We start from the raw sequence: 18,783 nt of genomic DNA, 5'->3' as shown, positions 1-18,783 counted from the left end.
AAAATGAAAAATTTTCTTTTTTCACAATTCAATCGCAGCAACGCAGAATCAATCTTTTTGCTGCTGCAAAAAGGGCGTTTTTAATGTTTTTTTTTCGAAAATTTGAACAAAGAATTTTGTTTCACGAACGAACGAAACAAACAAACGAACGACCCAAGGCAACACACACTTGGGTAGAAATTGAATTTTGTTGAAAAAAAAATTTTACATTATTGCTATGCGCGCGTATTCCCAATGAATGACGCCCAAGAATATTTCATTTTTTCTCATTTCAAAATGGCTGAAAATTTTTCAAAATACAATAAAATTATATAGCCCGATTTTAAAATGAAATAAGCGCAATGCGCAAACTCCTTGTTTGCGTTCGTAATGAAATGATAATAATAAAAATGAAAAATTTGTCTTTTTTAGTTTTTTTTTCTTTTGTTGAGGGGGGAAAAGGGGGAAGAAAAAAGTTCCCGAAAAGAACAAAATGAGCACGCTCCAAGAACTTTTTTCTTCTTGTTTTTTGTTACTGATGCTGGTTGTCGCTCTGACATTACTTATATGAATTTTTTTTTCGGCTTAGCTGTGGGAGGAATCCAGAATTTATTTTTTTTTTGTTAAAAAATTTTTCAAAAAAAATCTTTCCTGGAAATTGGTTACAGCCTACGAAAAGGCGTTTCAGAAAAAAAAACTTTTTCCATTTTTGAAATTTATTTTTAAAATTTTTTCAAAAAACAAAAAAAAATATCTTTTAACGGATTGGATGATTGCGTGACGCCTGGGTGGCGTCATTGACGTCTGTGTGTGTATGTATGGTGTGTAAGTGTTAACAATGTAAATGTGAATGGATGCGGCATACATCATTTCTAAATGCCGGGCCATTCATTCATTCATTCATTTATTCAATCAGTCAGTCAATGAGTCAATACAGTGCCATTGACACTCCATTCATTCAACTTAACAGCCAAAAAAAAAAACCAAAATGTCTTATTATTTTCTTTTCTACAATGACGCCTTGGATCACACACACACCAACCAACAAACACCACACGCCAAAACAGACAGCCAGACACAAACAGAGGGAGAGAGAGAGAAATTGAATATAATCAGTCAGTCAGTCTGGTGTAACTCATCATCAATCCGAATCCTAATTTTGGTTAGTTTAAACCAAACCAAAAACCGACCAACATTAAGCAAGCAAATAAACAGGATTTATATTTATTTATTCAGTCTTGTGTGTGTTTATTTGATTCGCACACATTAATTCATTCATTTACTTAAAACGATTAACTCTTTACTTCTTTTCTTAAAGTCTTTTGATGATGATGAGAGTAGTGTGTCTGTCTGTCTGTCTGCCTGGTATATGATGTAATCATGATCGATCTACGATGATGATGATGATGATGGAAAAGGGTATTTTTCAGATCAACAATAAGAAATGAATGAATAAATAAAGGTTGGTGCAAAAAAAAAACTTTTTTTTTAACACTTGATTCTATCACCAGGTTTTTTTATGATTATTTTGGTTGGCCATCATTGACAATTTGCAATTAATTTGGTTGGTGGTGGTGATGGTTTAATGTGATTTCCATTTACAAAATACACCTTTAGTGTAGTGTACGGAGCAATATTTAAATGGACAACTGAGAAGCAGTTTTCAATGCTGTTTTGTACGAATATTTTTTTCCAACCAAAAAAAAAAACTTAAAAAACATCCAAAATGAAAATAAAACTTTAAACTTCAAAATATTTCCTACTCTTTCTCTATATACACTTTATATAGCACATAAAAAATGATAACAATAAGAAGGGACGCCCAGTTTCAAAAATTCTGGTTACAACCATCGATGATGATGACAATGGAATTTTTCAGAATCGAAAAAGAAAAGAATCGAGATTCTGCTGTGTACCACCATTATTTTCATCATAAAAAATCTTTATAGTTTAGATTTTTTTTTCTATTGTGTTAAGCTTCCTTCCTCCCATTACCACCATAACCCTCATCGACCATTTTTTGGCTGCAAAATTTGACAATTCAAGAAAGAAAGAAAAAAAAATTGGATTTTTTTTAACAAAAACCAAACCAGAAAGAATCGGAAAACATTCAAGTTGCACACAAACAAACATATATCATATATAAATCTTTTTCCATCATCATCATCATCTGGCTTCCTTTTAATTTCTTCTTTTTTTTTGCTTTTTTCGTTTTCACAAACCGAACACCGTTCAATCGAAACGAAACAAGTGAAAAAAACGACAAACGAAAGAATCGAAAAAAATTGTATAAAGTGAATGTGAAATGAAAAAAAGAAAAAAAAATTTGAAACGAATCAAAATGGAACCATACAACAACAGCAACGAAGAAAAAAATTGACAACAAAATCAATTGAAAAATGTCAATAATAAAAAACGAAAAAGAAATAATCGAACGAAAACGAACAACTGGCGTCCAATCGATTCTACAAAAAATATATATAGAGTGTGTGTGTGTGTGTGTGTGTGTGTGTGTGTGTGATTTCGCTGAATATCATGTTGAGATTCTACCACCACCACCAAGTTTTTTTTAGCAGTTTTTTTCATTCTCGATGATTGTCGCCCAAAAAAATATCCCAGAAATAAAAAAAAAAAGATGTGTGGAATCTATTTACGTCGTCCACAAATGAATGAATGAATGAAAAGAGGAAAATTTAATGAAAAAACTTTCGTTTGTTTTTTGTTTCATTTTCATTTTGATCGTTTTTCATTTTAATTTTGTTAAAACGAAGAAAAAAAACGAAAAACAATCAGATATTTTGTTTGACATTTTAAATATAGAAAAAGATAGATAGTTTGGGAGTTGTTGTTGTTATTCTTTTGGTTATTGTTATTGTCAAATTTTCAAAATAACAATGAAAAGAAATTTGAAAGGGAGAAAGGAGAATGGAGAAATATTTTTGGAACATTTTCTGGAACATTTTTTTTTGTATTTTTGGGAGTAAACTGGGCGCGTTCGAAATTTAAAAGGAGGGGCATTTTCAATCTAATTTTAGTTTAAAATTTTATATTTAGATTCTGGGTTACCAGAATCTCCAGAACAATAACAAAAACTTTAAATTTGAAAGGCAGAGGGAGGGAAGACGGATAAAGAGGTGGGTCGGAAAAACAAGGGGTAATAACTATCACCAAGTAAAGAATTTCAAAAACTAAAATGAAATGAAAAAAAAACAAAAATCTATTGGATGACTAACGACCAAACCAAACGAGCAATATTATGGGCTTTTCTCTCTCTCTCTCTCTCTCTCTCTCTCTCTGAGAATCTTTACAGAAATAAAGAAGCCAACAAAAAAAAAGAAAACGAAAAAAAACACCCCTAAAGAATAACCATGGAAATAATAATAAAAAAAGCAATAGCGAAAGCAAAAAAGAATAGCCGCTTTCACTTTCGTTCTTTAAGTTTTTTCCAGTTTTCTTTCGTTTGTTTGATTCGGGCGACAAAAGTGTAATTCTCTTCTTATTATATATTTTTTAACAAAGATTTTCATCATCATCATCATTTTTTCGCTTCGTTTCGTTTTCAATTTCTTTCGTTTTTTTTCAATATAATATATTCTTTTGCTTGCTTATATATACGATTTCGATTCGGTTCAACTATTTCATTTTCCGCACAAATATCCATTGATTTCCCAAAATGAAATAAATAAAATGAAAAAAAATAAATAAAAAAAAATTTCTCGAAATCGAAGAATCGATAAAATAGTCAAGTGAGAGAGAGAGAGAGAGAGAGAGAGAGAGAGAGAGAGAGAGAGAGAGAGAGAGAGAGAGAGAGAGAGGATGCAGAGGGGGGGAGAGAGAGAGATTTGGGGGAAAGCAATGATGATGGATCAAATTGTATTGGACAGAATTTAATGAAAAAAACAACGACGACGAAAGCGAAGAAGATGATGATGATGACGACAAACAAAATGGATTTTCAATCAAAATTGGAATTTTGCTTTTCTTTTTTTGTTTTTTACATTTTTGTTTCGTTGAATTTTTTTGTTTTTTGCTGCGCAGCAGCATCAAATCGTGTTTCATTTGAAAAAAAACGAAATTCTGCGACGCTTTGCTGCTGCGCAGCGAAATTCTATTCTTTTTTTCAAAATGTTTTTTAGAAAATTGTTTTTGAAATTGATTTTTCGTTCATCGTTCGTTGTTTGTTTCAAGCCGACTCAGTTTGTTTTTTCATTTTTCTCCTCGAATGTCGAGTTTTGGAATTGAGAAAAAATTTGAAGAATGGCCTTTCAATAAGGGAAGAATAACGAACAAAAGAAGAAGCAAAGAATCTTAAAAGCGTAAGGCGTGACGCCATTTTTGAAAAAAAAAATTCTTTGAACGCAAGAACAACCCACCCTTGTGTGTGTGTGTGTGTTAAAAGAATTTCAAAATTTTTGAAAATTTTTTTCAAAAACAAAAAATCCAATCAAAATGTTTCTTGAATTTGATTGGTCGGATGGAATTGGAATTTTAAAAAATGAAGAAAAGGAACCAAAGAATATTCTTTGCAGAATCAGAATTTCACATTTTTTAAAAGTTTTAAAAAAAAGATTTATAGGAAAAAATTCCGTGAATCGATTCCGATCTTGATTTTTTTTTCGCTAATCAGAACATCATACTTGATCGATTCATTCATTCATCAATCCAAACAACCAACAACAATCATGATGATCATCAGTAATTCAGTAGTGTGGCTTTATTTAGTATTCTGAATGTGTGTGAAAGTGTGTGATTGTCGTTGTTGTTGTCATTATCTATGTTTGTCGTCTTTATTTAGATGTTTTTATTATGTCAAACATCTACTGCTGCTGCTGCTACTAATATTATGTAATAAAAAGGGAGATTTTGAAGATTTTTCCTGTGTGTATTTTTTGGTGTTGGTTGAATCAAATCTGATCAATCAATCGATCTGATTGAATCGATGATGATGATGATGATCCAATTTGATGTAATTTGTTCAAATATTTCAATGTCATTTCAATTAGGTTTTTCTTTGGTTTTCTTGGCCGAATTTCTTGGTAAAAGAAATTTGAAATTAAAATGAAAATACATTGATTTTCAATGATCCAGAATCACAAATTTTGTTTATTTTCTTTAAAAGCAAAGTTTTCTCTTTCTCAACCAAACAAAAAGAAAAAAAAAATCAGAATAATAAATTGATAAAAGCAAAAACAAAAAAAGTTTTCAGCAAGATTTCCAAAACTTTTCTCTAACCACCAAAAAACAAACAAAAATTTTTTGCTATTTTCAAATTGAAAATGAAAGAAACGTGTGTGTGTTTTGGCTATCTTTTTTCGGTAATATTTACTAATTGATTTTTTTTTCTTGAAAACAAAGCAAAACATGACCACAAAATGAAAATTGAATAAAGAAATTCTTGTTTCAGTCAGAAAGGAATGAATGAAAATTCAAACTTTGAATTTTTTCACACTTTCCAACGCACACAAACAAACAAACAATCTTACCAGTTACTCAATCATCATCATCATCCATTCAATTCAATTTAGCTCCCAAAAACAAAACGAAAAAAGAAAGAATTCATTTTGAAAGAATTTCTGTACATGGTGTGTGTGTGTATGCGAGAGGGAGTAATATTCAGTCCACAAAAAAGAATTCTATTCAAAAGCATCTTCGACAAACAAACACACTCACAAAAACATCCTCCTTACCACTTAAACCAAAAAACGAAAAAATTTTATTTATTTTTTTCATCATTTTCTTTCACTCCCTGTTAGTGTGTTTAGCCTGTGTTAAGTTTTTTTCCGTAGCAAATCAACACTGGCAGAGTCCATTCTGTTCAACATATCAGAATGGCCATAGCTCTCTCTTCCATAGAAGTTTTTATTTTATAAAAATTGTCATTGCTACAGTAGTGAATGACACAATATAACGTTGTTTTCGTTGTTGTTTTTCGTAGTTTTTTTTCTCAGATCCGAATTAAATTAAAATAAATTGAATGCTTTTAAAAATATTTACAAACAAACAAGCAAGCAAGCAAGCTTCGGACAAACAAATGAACGAATGAATGAATGATGGTAATGGTGTCCACACACACATATAACCAACTAATCTAAAAGTTTTTTTCTTTCGCTGTTGATGATGATGGTGGCGGTGGTGGGGATGATGATGAACAAAAATTCCAGGAACAACAAAAACAACGATGATGTTTTTTTTGTGCCCCACCATCCCACCCCCACCATTCCCCTACCCTCATATCACCATGTCCAATGGTGTCCAGCCACCAGGAAACAAAACAAAAAAAATGAAAAAATTCTTGATTCTGCGTACGATTCATCAATCGAATATGCACTGACATGGTAGTGGTAGTCAATTTGAATTCTCTCCGTGTGTGTGAATGGAGAATTCAAAGTTAAGAATTTTATTCTGTTTTTTTTCAGAAAACATTTTCAAAAACTGGTCAAACAACAATGATGGTGGTGGCTGAGAGGGGGGAAATCGATTCTGTCATCAGATCGAAATTTTCCTAGTTTTTTTTTCATTAAAGAATTTCAAAGAATTTTTTTTCAAAGAATATTCTTTGTTTGTTCGTTGCCTAGTGAAAATGAATTTTTTTTTTGTTTGAATAGCCATAGGCTAATGAAACACCAAACAGAGAAAAAAAATTCAATCAATCAATCAATCAATCGATCGATCAATGTTTACCGATCTGATGATCCATAGAAAGAGAAAAACAAATGAAAAAAACGTTACCACATGAAAAAAATATGGAAATTTGTGAACAAAAAAACTAACCGAACGATCAACCGATCAATAAGAAAAAAATATTGGAAAGGCAAAAACGAAAAATTCACTTTTAATGAATTAATGAAGAAAAAGAAGAATAAAAACATAAATTAATTGAAAGAAAAGGTTGTTAACACATGCATAATGTGTTTGCTGTTGTTCCATTATGTTTTGTTTTTTTTTTCAAGAAATGAATCATTGTCCAGAAGAAGAGAAAAACATTTCATCATTTCATTTGGCTAACTAATCAAAAAATTGGAAATTGAAATGTTGTTGTTGATGATGAAAATTTGATATTTTGATGATTTTCTTCGTTCGTTTGTTTTTGTTTTTTGGGTATCGATCGATCGATAATCGAAGTGAAAAAAACAAACAAACAAACAAAAACAAACGAAAGAATGATACAAATGAAAACCTTGTTTTTTGGTTTTTTGGTTCCAAGAAAGAAAAAAAATTCAAATTTGAAAATCACCAGAGTCACCATCTAGTGAAATATTTCATTAGAAAAAAAATTCTGTCAAATTTTTTTTGAAAAAATTAATTTTACAAAAAATATTTACATAAATCGATGATGATGATGACTGACAGGCATTTCGTTTATTTTGTTTTTCTGCATTTCAATCAATTAATGGATCGATTTGTTTCCAAAAACAAAAAGACAAAAAAATTCTGGAAAATTCTGGAACATGTCCTCTTCATTCTCTTCCTCTTACAGAATTTATCAAACAAATGAAAAAGAATTTTGTTTTCATCAGTTATGTTATGTTATCATTTGTTTATGATTAATAACAATTTTTTCATACAAAAAAAATTTTTCGGTTTCCATTATTTCGATTATGATTGATATCTCTCTCTCTCTCTCTCTCTCTCTCTCTCTCTCTCTCTCTCTCTCTCTCTCTCTCTCTCTCTCTCTCTCTCTCTCTCTCTCTCTCTCTCTCTCTCTCTCTCTCTCTCTCTCTCTTTTTCTCTCCCCATTCTTGTTTTGTTATTTCATTTTATTTTTCCGGGGAAAAATGTTGAATATGAAATGAAAATGAATGATTTGAATCATTTATTTTCATTTTTTTATATTTTTTTTTTGTTTTGTTTTTTTATTCTGTTTTTAGTTTTTTTTCTCTCTCATTTCATTATTCCATTCATATCTTTCATTTGGTCATCTGTCTATATCAGTAGTTTATCTATTTATCTATCTTTGTTGTTGTTGTTGTTTTGATGAAAATGTTGACAAAAAAAATGAATGAATTCAGTCAAAGAATTCATCAGAATGACCGGACAATTCATCATCATCATCATCAGCCGCATATTGCAGTTAGAGTTGAGATATGAAAGAGATAGATGTCCAGATAAACTATGAAAAAAATAACTAGTAGCCGGTCAAGATGGAACATTGTTTCCATTATGATGATGATGATGATGATGATCAAACGGCTTTGAAACACGCAACATGATCATCATCATTATCAAAAGAATTTGTAAAAAAAATATATGTTACCACAAATATAAATGTTGAAAAACAAAACAAAATAAAAAAAAACTAAACTAAACTGAATGCGTTAAACCAGATTCTTCAAAAGGGGAAAGATATTCTTATCCACAGAAAAAAATACATATTTTCATCATTTACAATATTGACATTTTCAATTCATTTGATTCAATTCATAAATTTTATCTATTTTTTTTATACATGTTTTGAAGGTAAAAACAACGAAAACAACAACAAGATGATGATATCACGTCCCTGGTTTTCGATCATAAAATGATCTACATTTGTTTTTTGGTTGGTCGAAATTGATATTAATCTATATGATGATCTATGATATTTTATAGTCAAAAAATAAAACAAAAATAAAAAATTTCTAATGATTTTTGGATGATGGTTGGTTGCGATTGCGGTCGCTAATATATAATCCACAAACAGAAATATTAATCATTATTAATTACAAACTGGATAAAAAAAACTGATGATAATTTTGATGATGATTTGATGGTAAAATCATTATCATCATCATTAAATATTTTCCTGATATGATAATAATTTTTTTGTTTCTGTTTCTGTTGTTGTTGTCATCTTTGCGATCTTTAGAATTACTACTACTGTATTAGATTGTTATCTGAATATATTTCGGAATTTTTCCTGAAAATATTATGATGACCCTTTCATTTTGATTGATTTTTTTTTGTTGTTTGTTTGTTTTGAGCGAATATGACATTTCATTCGTAAAAGTCAAAAATTGAAAATCGTCAGGAAATTTTCAAGTTTTTTTTCTCGAATTCAAAATGAAACCATCCTTAGTGAAAATCTGTTTATCTGATTTTTTGGCTGAAGATATTGATTATTTTCAAAATTAAATTTACATGATTTTATAATTTAAAAGTGATTTTTTTCAACATTTTTCGAAATTTAAAATTTAGAAACTTAAAAATCATGATTCAATAATGATGATGATCATCATCATCATTATCCTTATTTTAAAGGTAATAAATTTTATTATGATAATTTTTAAAAAACAACAACAACCAAGAATTAAACGTAATGGACATGATCATAATCATCATCATTATTTTAAAGATATCTTCCAAGACTGACGAATTTCGTTATAATGAAAATTTTCATTATAAAAAACATAATGATGATTTTTCATCCATCTAAACATCCACAGTTTAAATATGTATTTAAAGTATTTAAACTTTGCTATATGATGAAAAAGAAAATTCAATGTACACACAGACACAGAAAGGAACACACACATTGAATATATACCGACTGATAGATTAAGGCAAAGATGCGCCACACACACACACTCTGATAAAAAAAACATCCATTATCCATAATGACCGATTGATGTTAGTTCAGGTTAATTTTTTTAACCATGGTCATCATCATTATCATCATCCGGTGATTGATACCTTCGGCTTTGAAAATCAGTGGGGAAAGAAGAACTATCGAAACATCGATCGATCGATCGATTTGATTGGATTTTTTTTCGCCATTTCGGATTGAATTAATTGAAATTGATCAAAGTTTTTCTTAATTTTGATTTTTGATCTTTCGAAAACAATATTTATGGCACCCATTTAGAAAATTTGTTTTTTGTTTTCCTTCAAAATTCATCACGATCTTTGCATTATATTCAGCAGACAAACCGAAAAACAAACCGAAAATCGAACGGTTTTGTTGTTGTTGTTCTTTCTGGATCCATGAATCCATGAATCTGGATCAAAATTCATGGATCATGGAAAATAAACAAAACGATACAAACCTGATGATGATGATATGGGTGCAACAACAACAACAATTTTTGGTTGTTTTTGAATTTCGATGGCCACCCAATAATCATTTTTACAAAAAAAAATTGTAATGAATATTAACTAACCTAAAACTAAAAAACTAATAGACATTACCAATAATAATCATTATTTATAATGACCATCATCATCATTTATAAACCAAAAATAAGAAGAAAAAATTTAATGAAAAAAATAAAAAAATTGAAATAAAATGGCGATTTCGCATTAAAGGTTTTTTTTTTGTTGAAATTTGATAGTGTCAATTTATAATCATAATCATCATCATAATCATGAAAGGTGATCATTTTTGATAAAAATCTTACGTTTTTTTCACTGATAAAATTACGGAAATTCAGGTAAAATTTAGGTAAAAAACCAAGAATAAATAAGATCCTATCAACAGCCAAACAACAACAACAACAAATCACCCTTGATTACACACTTATTTTTTCAAGAAATGAAATGAAATCTCATTAAGATTAAGAAAACTTTTTTTTTTAAAGTAAAAAAAAAGTAAAGCAGCGGCTGTTAAAGTAGGTAATAATCGATCGTAGGCTGATGATGGTCATCATAATAATCATCATCATTTTTGATTATTATTATTTTCGTTGATGATGATGACCATCATCATTGGCTTGGTGGTGGTGATGGTAATTTTCATTTTATCGATTTAAAAAAACTTCAACAACAACAACAACAACTGATTTTTTTTCAAAGTGTGTGGCACCAATCAATCAAATTAAATGATGTGATCACACACACACATTACACAAACATCATGCAAAAGAAATTTAAGACAAAAAAAAATGGAAAATTTACCTGGAAAAAATGAATGAAAATTTTGAGGAAAATTCTCTCTCTCTCACTGTATGTTCAGGCTCACCTAATCTCACCTTATGTCTCACATTACCTCCACCATCTCTCTAATCATCATCATCAATAAATGAATGATTATGATGAGTTTTTATAATGATTTAGACATGAATATTTTTTTTCTCTATGATCGTTAACTATGACTTTTAACGTCGTCGTCGTCGTAGTCTTCGTAAACCATATTTTTAAAAAACATAAACATTTTCTGGTTTCAATTCAAATTTCAATTTTTATTATAGCCGTTATAAAACAAACAGTGATAGTTAAGGTAAGAAAAAAATTTTCATCAATTTTTTGATGAAAAGTTGGAAAGAAAATTACCAAATAACCGATTTCAATAATGTGATGCAATCAAATAAATCAATAAACAGAGATAAACAACATAGCAAAAAATCCATTGGAAAGTCTTTTTTAAACATGAAAATTTTTTTTGGAGATATGATAACCAAAAACAAACAAACAAACAAATCATATCTTTATCCATAATATCTAATAATAGCAAAATAAAAAGTAAACGATAAATGCAATGTTATTTTCGTAAATCATCACCCTTACATAATGATAATCATTGATTAATTCAATCAACAACAAAAACAAAATCTACTCACATTTTTAGAGATTTTAATAAAATTCAATTTACAAATTCATCGATTTTGTTCAATTTGTTAACACAAGATCAACACTGTCAATCACAAGACAACCCCAAAAAAACAAAATAAAATAAAATTTTGGAAACAAACAAAAAATGAAATTCCACTTGACAGTTTAATTTAAATAATGAAAATTTTGAAAACAAACAAACAAAAAAATGGTAATCGAAGGATGGATTTAATAAACTTTTTTTTTAAGCGGCTGGATCAAAAATACATTTTTTCTTTTGATCCACGACAACCACAAATAACAACAACAACAATGTTAAAAAGTGTAAATAAAAAATATTTTGTAAAAAACAACAAAAAAATTATTATTATTATTATTGGCAAATTGAAAAAATAAATTATAATCAAGTTATCAACTAAAAAAAAGTTACTATTTTCATCCCCTTGTGCCTTTAGGATTCACTGAATGTTAATTTAATGTCTCTGTGTGGCAACCATTTTATTGAATCAAAAATTAAATCGAATCAAATCAATCGAATCAGCCTTGTGCATCGGTATAAGGTGTTATTTTTTTTTTGGTAGGATGTGTGTTTTTCAATTACAGAAACACATCTTTTCTTAATACACTATTTCGACAGCAACAAGTCAATGTTCATCACTTGCAAGTCGAGAGAGAGAGAGAGAGAGAGAGAGAGAGAGAGAGAGAGAGAGAGAGAGAGAGAGAGAGAGAGAGAGAGAGAGAGAGAGAGAGAGAGAGAGAGACGAAGAAATTTAAATATGATACATCCTAGCAGGCAATTTCAAGCAATTTCAATGAATTAATTTCAATTTAATTCAATTCAAAAAAATAGCAAAAATTTTTATTATTATTATTTTTCTATTTTGGCAATCATCAAAATGAACGGAATGAATGAATGAGAGAAGGACATTTAACACATCAATCAATTTATTAAAAAAAACAAAATCGTCAAGTATATTTGGTTGTTGTTGTTGTTGTTGTTGTTGTTGTTGATGCTAAAAAAAACAACAACAAGGAAAAAATAGGCCAAACAACAACAACAACATTTTGATGCTATATAGATTTTTTTCCCCTATATAGTTTGTTAGTGTTAATGGCGTCAACAAAAAATTGGAAAATTCAAAAAAAAACAAAATTTTGAACTTTTTTTTAGTAAAAGAGAAAAAACATTGGACGAAAGAGAAACATGGATGAGGCGGCGCGACAATTTCAATTTTAATTCAATTTTTTTTTCTTCAACTACAATGAATGGCGCCCATTACGGGCGTTTCAAATATTTTATCACATAAAACACTTTACATCGCATAAACACAGTGTAGCAGTGTGATTGATGATGCGCAAATTTTTTTCAAACTTTAAACTTTTGAATTTTTTCATTGAAGGAGGTGCACTTTCAAGAAAAAAAACTCTATATGTGCCTGTTGTTTTGATTTTGGTAGTTTTTTTGATTTGAAAATTTAACCCGTTATCATGATTATTCAGGAAAAAAACATCAGATGATGATAATGGTAATGGCGTGATAAAATCATCAACAACAAAAACAGAAAAAAAAATCATGGCGCCCAACGTGTTAGTCTGAACGACTGAACAAAATTTGACCTAATTCCAATAGGATTTCCGTTTTTTTGAATGAAATTTTTTATTATTAGGTTTTTCAAATTAGAAAATTATTATATTCTTCTTTCTCTTCTCAAAATATCAAAAGATTTTGTTCATTTTGTTTGTTTGGCTGGTCAAAGACCTTTATTATTTTTTGTTTTTTCTTGGTTCAAAATGTAACAAAAACTTTGTGATAAGAAACCACCAAATGTGTGTGTTTTGGGTAAATAAATGATGATTATGATTTACAAAGCGCCCAAACGCAAGAGAGAGAGAGAGAGAGAGAGAGAGAGAGAGATTGACCTCCAGAAACAAAGATCAAATTTGAGTTCAAAATCCATCCAAACAAAAAAAAAACTACAAACAAAATATATCCGACCTTTTTTTTGGAAATCGCTTGTTTGTTTGTTTGTTTAATTTATCGTTTATAAATATTGTTTTTTTTTTACAACAAATTTTTGATAATTTTGCTTGATTATCTTATCAATCGCACAACAACAACAACAACAACGTTCAGCAAGCTAGGAATTCTGCTTTGCTTTCCATTCTGTACCAAAAACAAAACAAACAAACAAAATTTTCTTTCATAGTTTTTTGTCAAAATTCTTTATCAATTTTTTTTGATTGAAAGTTTTCTGTCTGTCTGTTTGTTTGCTGTTTTCCAATGATAAAAAATAAAAATAAAAATTTCAAGGTGCTTAAAAAGTTTACATTTTTTTCTATGGTTGGCCAGGATAAATATTTACACAATATAAAAACATTTTTTTTCAACCAAAAAAAAGTTTGAAAATATCAATTTTCTATAGCGAAAAACAAAAAATTTCGTATATTCTGTTCAGTTTTTGTTTCTGTTGGCAAATTAAAATTTATTACACTGGAAAAATGAAAATGAAAATAAAAAAACTTAAAGTTAAACAAACAAGACACGGAATGATAGTCAAGCAAACAAACAAACATTGGGTGACATATCAGGGAAGAAAAATTTTTCTCACTATTTTGACCCTATAGTGAACACACAGATGCTTAGATTTTTCGCTGTTTTTTTTATTGCCCGAAAAAAAATATTGATAATTTTGAAACAAAAATCCAAAAAAAACAAAAAAACTAAAAAAAAACAAATTTTTGAGACAAGCGATGCCATCTAGCGACCATCATTGTTGGCAAATTTTTTTGAATGAAAAAATTCAATAAAAAAAAACATTTTGTTTTTTTCAAAAAGCAAAGTTTCGATCCATAGAATCCATTTTTTTTTCTCATTTGGATCACTTCAAATTTTGATTAATTACCCAAAAAACAAAAATCTTTACTTGAATATGATATGTGCAGAAGAAGTTACTTGAACTTTGCATAAATTTATCTCGATTCCAAACCAGAAAAAACTGAAAACTTTTCCAAAAAAAAAAAACAAACAACAACTGGTTCCGCTTAGCTTGCTTACTTTGTTTTTTTCGTTTGTTTATATTTCAGAAAAACTTTACAGAAAAGTTTACATTTTTCGTTCCCCCTTATTTACTCCCCCCCTCACCACCACCCAACGTCAGGGAAATCCTTTGGAACCCAGCAAAAAAAAAAAAAAAAATTCAAACTTGCCTGAAACGTGAATTTTCTTTCATTTTTTTCGGGTTATAAAAAAATGTACAAATTAATTAAAATAATAATAATAATAATAAAAACTGAGGAACGAAGACGAGAAAAGGGTTAAAATTAAAACCATCATCATCATGTAATAGATATGGGCAAAACGCAAACTCAGTATTTTTTTTTCCTTCGCTATTTCATCATCCCGTTATTTCAGCAGCCCGATTAATTAAAACATGAACAACGACGATGACGATATTTGAAAGGGAAACACACACAGGGAGAGAGAGAGAGAGATGTTTGTTGTCAGCATTTTAAGCTTCAACAACAACAAACAACTGAAAAAAAAAATAAAATTAATAAAAAAAAATAGTGATTCTCAACGATGATGATGAAAATTCTAATTAAAAATTCAAAAAAAAAACATCAACATCAACGTGGTGGTGGTGGTGGTGGTATGGCAAAAATTTCCAAAGTTTTTCTTCTTTGCTGGTTGGATTCTTTATTCGTGTTTCTCAACGACAAGGATATCATCATCATAATGCCAACGATGATGCGGAAAGAGAGAGAGAGAGAGAGAGAGAGAGAGAGAGAGAGGCCAAAAACGAAAATTAATTAAAACATTTCCAAGATTTCGGTAATGAAAAACGACGAAAAAGCGAAGAAAAATTCTTCGTTAAAAAAGAATATTCTTCTTTTCATTTGCATCATCATCATCATCAAAGAGGGGGGATGAAAAGAATTGATCCAAAATTCTGTTGAAAACTTTTTTTGTTTTGAATTCAAATTTTTTGCTTCCACGTTCACCATTCATTCAGCCAAACGAACAAACAACGGTGGTGGTGGTTGTTAATTATGAATGCAGAGAGATGATTGTCATAAGGTCAGTGTTCATCATCCATTATTCACTCACTCTGTTTATGAATGATGTGATCAATCAAAAACAAAGCAAAAAACAACAAAGGGTTAAAAAAAATTCCAACGTTGACCTGTATTGAAGGTTTTTGTTTCCATTGTTCAAGCTGCATTCAAATTAAGTTTTTTTTTTAATTTTGAAAAAATTTAGGAAAAATATGAAAAGCCATCACCGCCGCATCACTTTTCAGTATTTTCAAGTTTTTTTTGTTCAGTAATTAATTTGCATAAATTTCCAAGTTTCGAGAATTTTGGCTTATTGTTTTTTTTGTGAATTGTGAATAAATTCCATTGCAAAATTGAAAACAGAATTGACAAAACAGAAAAAAAAACAACCGGAAAAAAATTTAATCGAGAAAAAAACAGAATATTCCGATGCTCAAGGGCAACAGGAAAATTGAAATTGAAAAAAAAACCTCAACCCTATGGTTACCATCATTTTTTTGGGAGGGATGGATAAATTTAAATCAATCAAATTATCAACCAAAAGAGAGAGAGAGAGAGAGAGAGAGAGAGAGAGAGAGAATGAAATAAGAAATTCAAGCGACTAAGCAAAAACAAATGAAAAAAAGCAAAGGGTTAAATAACCTTCAACGACAACAACAACAACAAAGTCGATGAAAGGCAAATGAACCCAGGTTTTTTTTAATTTTCAATTTTGAAAAACAACAACAACAACCGAATGGGACAAGTCCAAAAAAAATTCAAAAATTCAAAAAAATTTCTATTTCAACATTGATCGGTCGGTCGGTCGTGGACCGTCACACACACACACATCAAACGTTTTTAACCCTTTTCTGTTCCTGAAACATTTTTGTGTACGTGTAGAGCCAGCAAAGAAAAAACACGTGCACATCTCTCGGGTGGTGGTGGTGGTGAAAGCGAAAAAAAACAACAACAAAATAAGTTTTGGCTTGATTTCATCATCGTTGTCATAAATAGTGGTTAGTGTCACCTTCAAATTTGAATTAAATTCATTCAATTCAACCCTTGATGATGCAAAATGGGAGATTAAAATCCATTGAGATCATCATGCCTGGATCCTATTATATCTAAGGGAAAAAACAACAACAACAACATTGAGAAGCAATAAAAAAAACTGGAATTTAATAAACGAAAATCATAATAAAAAAACAAAAAAGAAAGGGAAAAACAAACACTGTAAAAACACTGCTGGTTGATTGAAATTTGGAAAATTTTTTCGGAAAAATTAATTTTCCAAAAAAATTTTCCATGACACCAGTTCTGTGTTGTATATTCTGTGTTTTGAATATACACAGGAATATCGGGAAATCCATGTTTGGTTTGGTTTCTCTGTATGAATGTTTGGTTTCGTTCAATTAAAGTTTTTTATGGAAAAAACTTGTAATCAAAAAAAAAAAAAAAAAAAACAAGCAAAAAACGAAAAACATGAATTAATTTTAATAACCGAAAAAGAAAGAAGAGAAAAAATATTGAATGTTGGTTATATGTGTTGGTGTTAGTGATGATGAATATATATTGAAAAACCCGTTGAAATTATTATTATTAATAAATTTTTTTTCAACTTTTGGTTATTTTGAAAATTACGTGCCCAGTGTTATTCTTCTTCGTTACTCGGTATATTCACAATATTCGGATTTTTATGACATTTAAAACAAAAAAACATTGTTCGGTTGCCAAACATAATCATTATTAATTTTGAATAAAACAAAAAACCCAGGAAAAAAAGCCAGGAAAATGAAAAAATTCAATTTCAATTTCAAAAAGTCCATGTATTTTCTCGTTTTTCTCGTGTAAAATTCATTCAATTTTTTCCATTTGAAATTTAATGAAAATGAATTAGAGAAAACTATAAAAAACTACTTCCGGAATACAAAGTGTTATTTTTTTTTTGTTTGATCAATGTTTTTTTTTCATTCAATGTAACTAACTTTAACTAATTTTTTTTTGTTAATTTTAATGAAAACATAATTTTTACGTTAACGTCGTTGTTCAGTGGCTGTTTTCGTTGTTTAGTTTTGGAAATTTTTCATTCATTACCTTTTCATTATTCGACATGAAATAAAAACAGTGTAGCCATATCTCAACAACAGCAAAAACTATTCCTCAATTTTTCATTTTATTTTCCTTGTTTTATTCGATCAACGACGATTAATCAAAATCAAACTTTGCTTGTAAAAAAAGCTAAAAATGTAAATTTTTCGTTTTTTTCCATTGATCCAAAAGTCCAATATTCAAACAAAATTTTGCCAATCCTTTTTTATTTTATGACATCCACATCACATCGGATATAAAGAGAGAGAAAAATTGTAATTAATAGCAATAGATTAATCATCTTTAGATTTGCGAAAACTAAAAACCCAAACACACATTCAGTCAGTCAGTCAAAGCCATAGTGAGGCTGGCCGATTCGATCCGATTCGATCCGATCCGATCCGATCCGAGAAATAAAATACCCGGGACCCAAAGAGTTAAACAAAACAAAAAAAGGGTTATAAGTGTGTGTGTGTATAACAGGGGGAATATTTCATTTTTTCTGATGTTGGGATGTTTGGTTAGTTGGATGGATGGTGTGTGTGAGTGACATCAAGTCACATCAACCAAACCAACACCGCCGAATCAATCGAAGGGTTGAGTCAAAAAGTCTGGTTTTATAATTATTAAAATTAATTTTTTTTCATCATCTCCATCACCATCACCATCATCATCCGCATCCAAAACGATTATTTCATTTTCAAACATCAAACATCATCATCATCAAACAACAACAAACGTTGATGAAAGTTTTTTTTAATTTAAATTTTTTTTTTAACCCTTTTATTTCCAAATGTGTGTTTGATTCTTCATTTGTGTTTGTGTGTTGTGTTGAATATATATGAATTTAATGGAAGCTTTTTTCTCTTCTCTTGTTTAAATATTTGAACTTGTCATTCAAAAAAACAATAACACAGAATATAATAATAACAGTGGAAAACAAATGAAAATCAAATTCAAATGAAAAAAATGAATGCAAGATTTCATTTGGTTATCTGGAAATAATAATAAAAACCAATTGAAAAATGTTTGATGAAGAAGAATTCAATGAATGAAGTTTCTGTTCTGGAAAAAAATTATTTCAAAACTGTGATGGCGCGTAAACTTAAATAAAGATTTTTCATTTAATCAAACAAAATCAATGAAAAGGGAAGA

At 29.3% G+C, this 18,783-nt stretch overlaps 1 long non-coding RNA gene across 1 annotated transcript in view; it reads right to left on the bottom strand.

The window, feature by feature from the left end:
• The window catches only part of LOC142645417 (uncharacterized), a 52,619-nt gene that overhangs the window by 31,466 nt on the left and 2,370 nt on the right, over window positions 1–18,783 (bottom strand). The gene's annotated exons all lie outside the window — the stretch shown is intronic.

The sequence above is a fragment of the Dermatophagoides pteronyssinus genome, unplaced genomic scaffold, assembly GCF_027571235.1.
Source record: "Dermatophagoides pteronyssinus isolate colony J.1.1.1.1 unplaced genomic scaffold, Derpt_VIB-CSIC_2022.12 sq0011, whole genome shotgun sequence".
Taxonomy (NCBI): domain Eukaryota; kingdom Metazoa; phylum Arthropoda; class Arachnida; order Sarcoptiformes; family Pyroglyphidae; genus Dermatophagoides; species Dermatophagoides pteronyssinus.
This window is presented reverse-complemented; position numbering and strand designations above follow the sequence as displayed.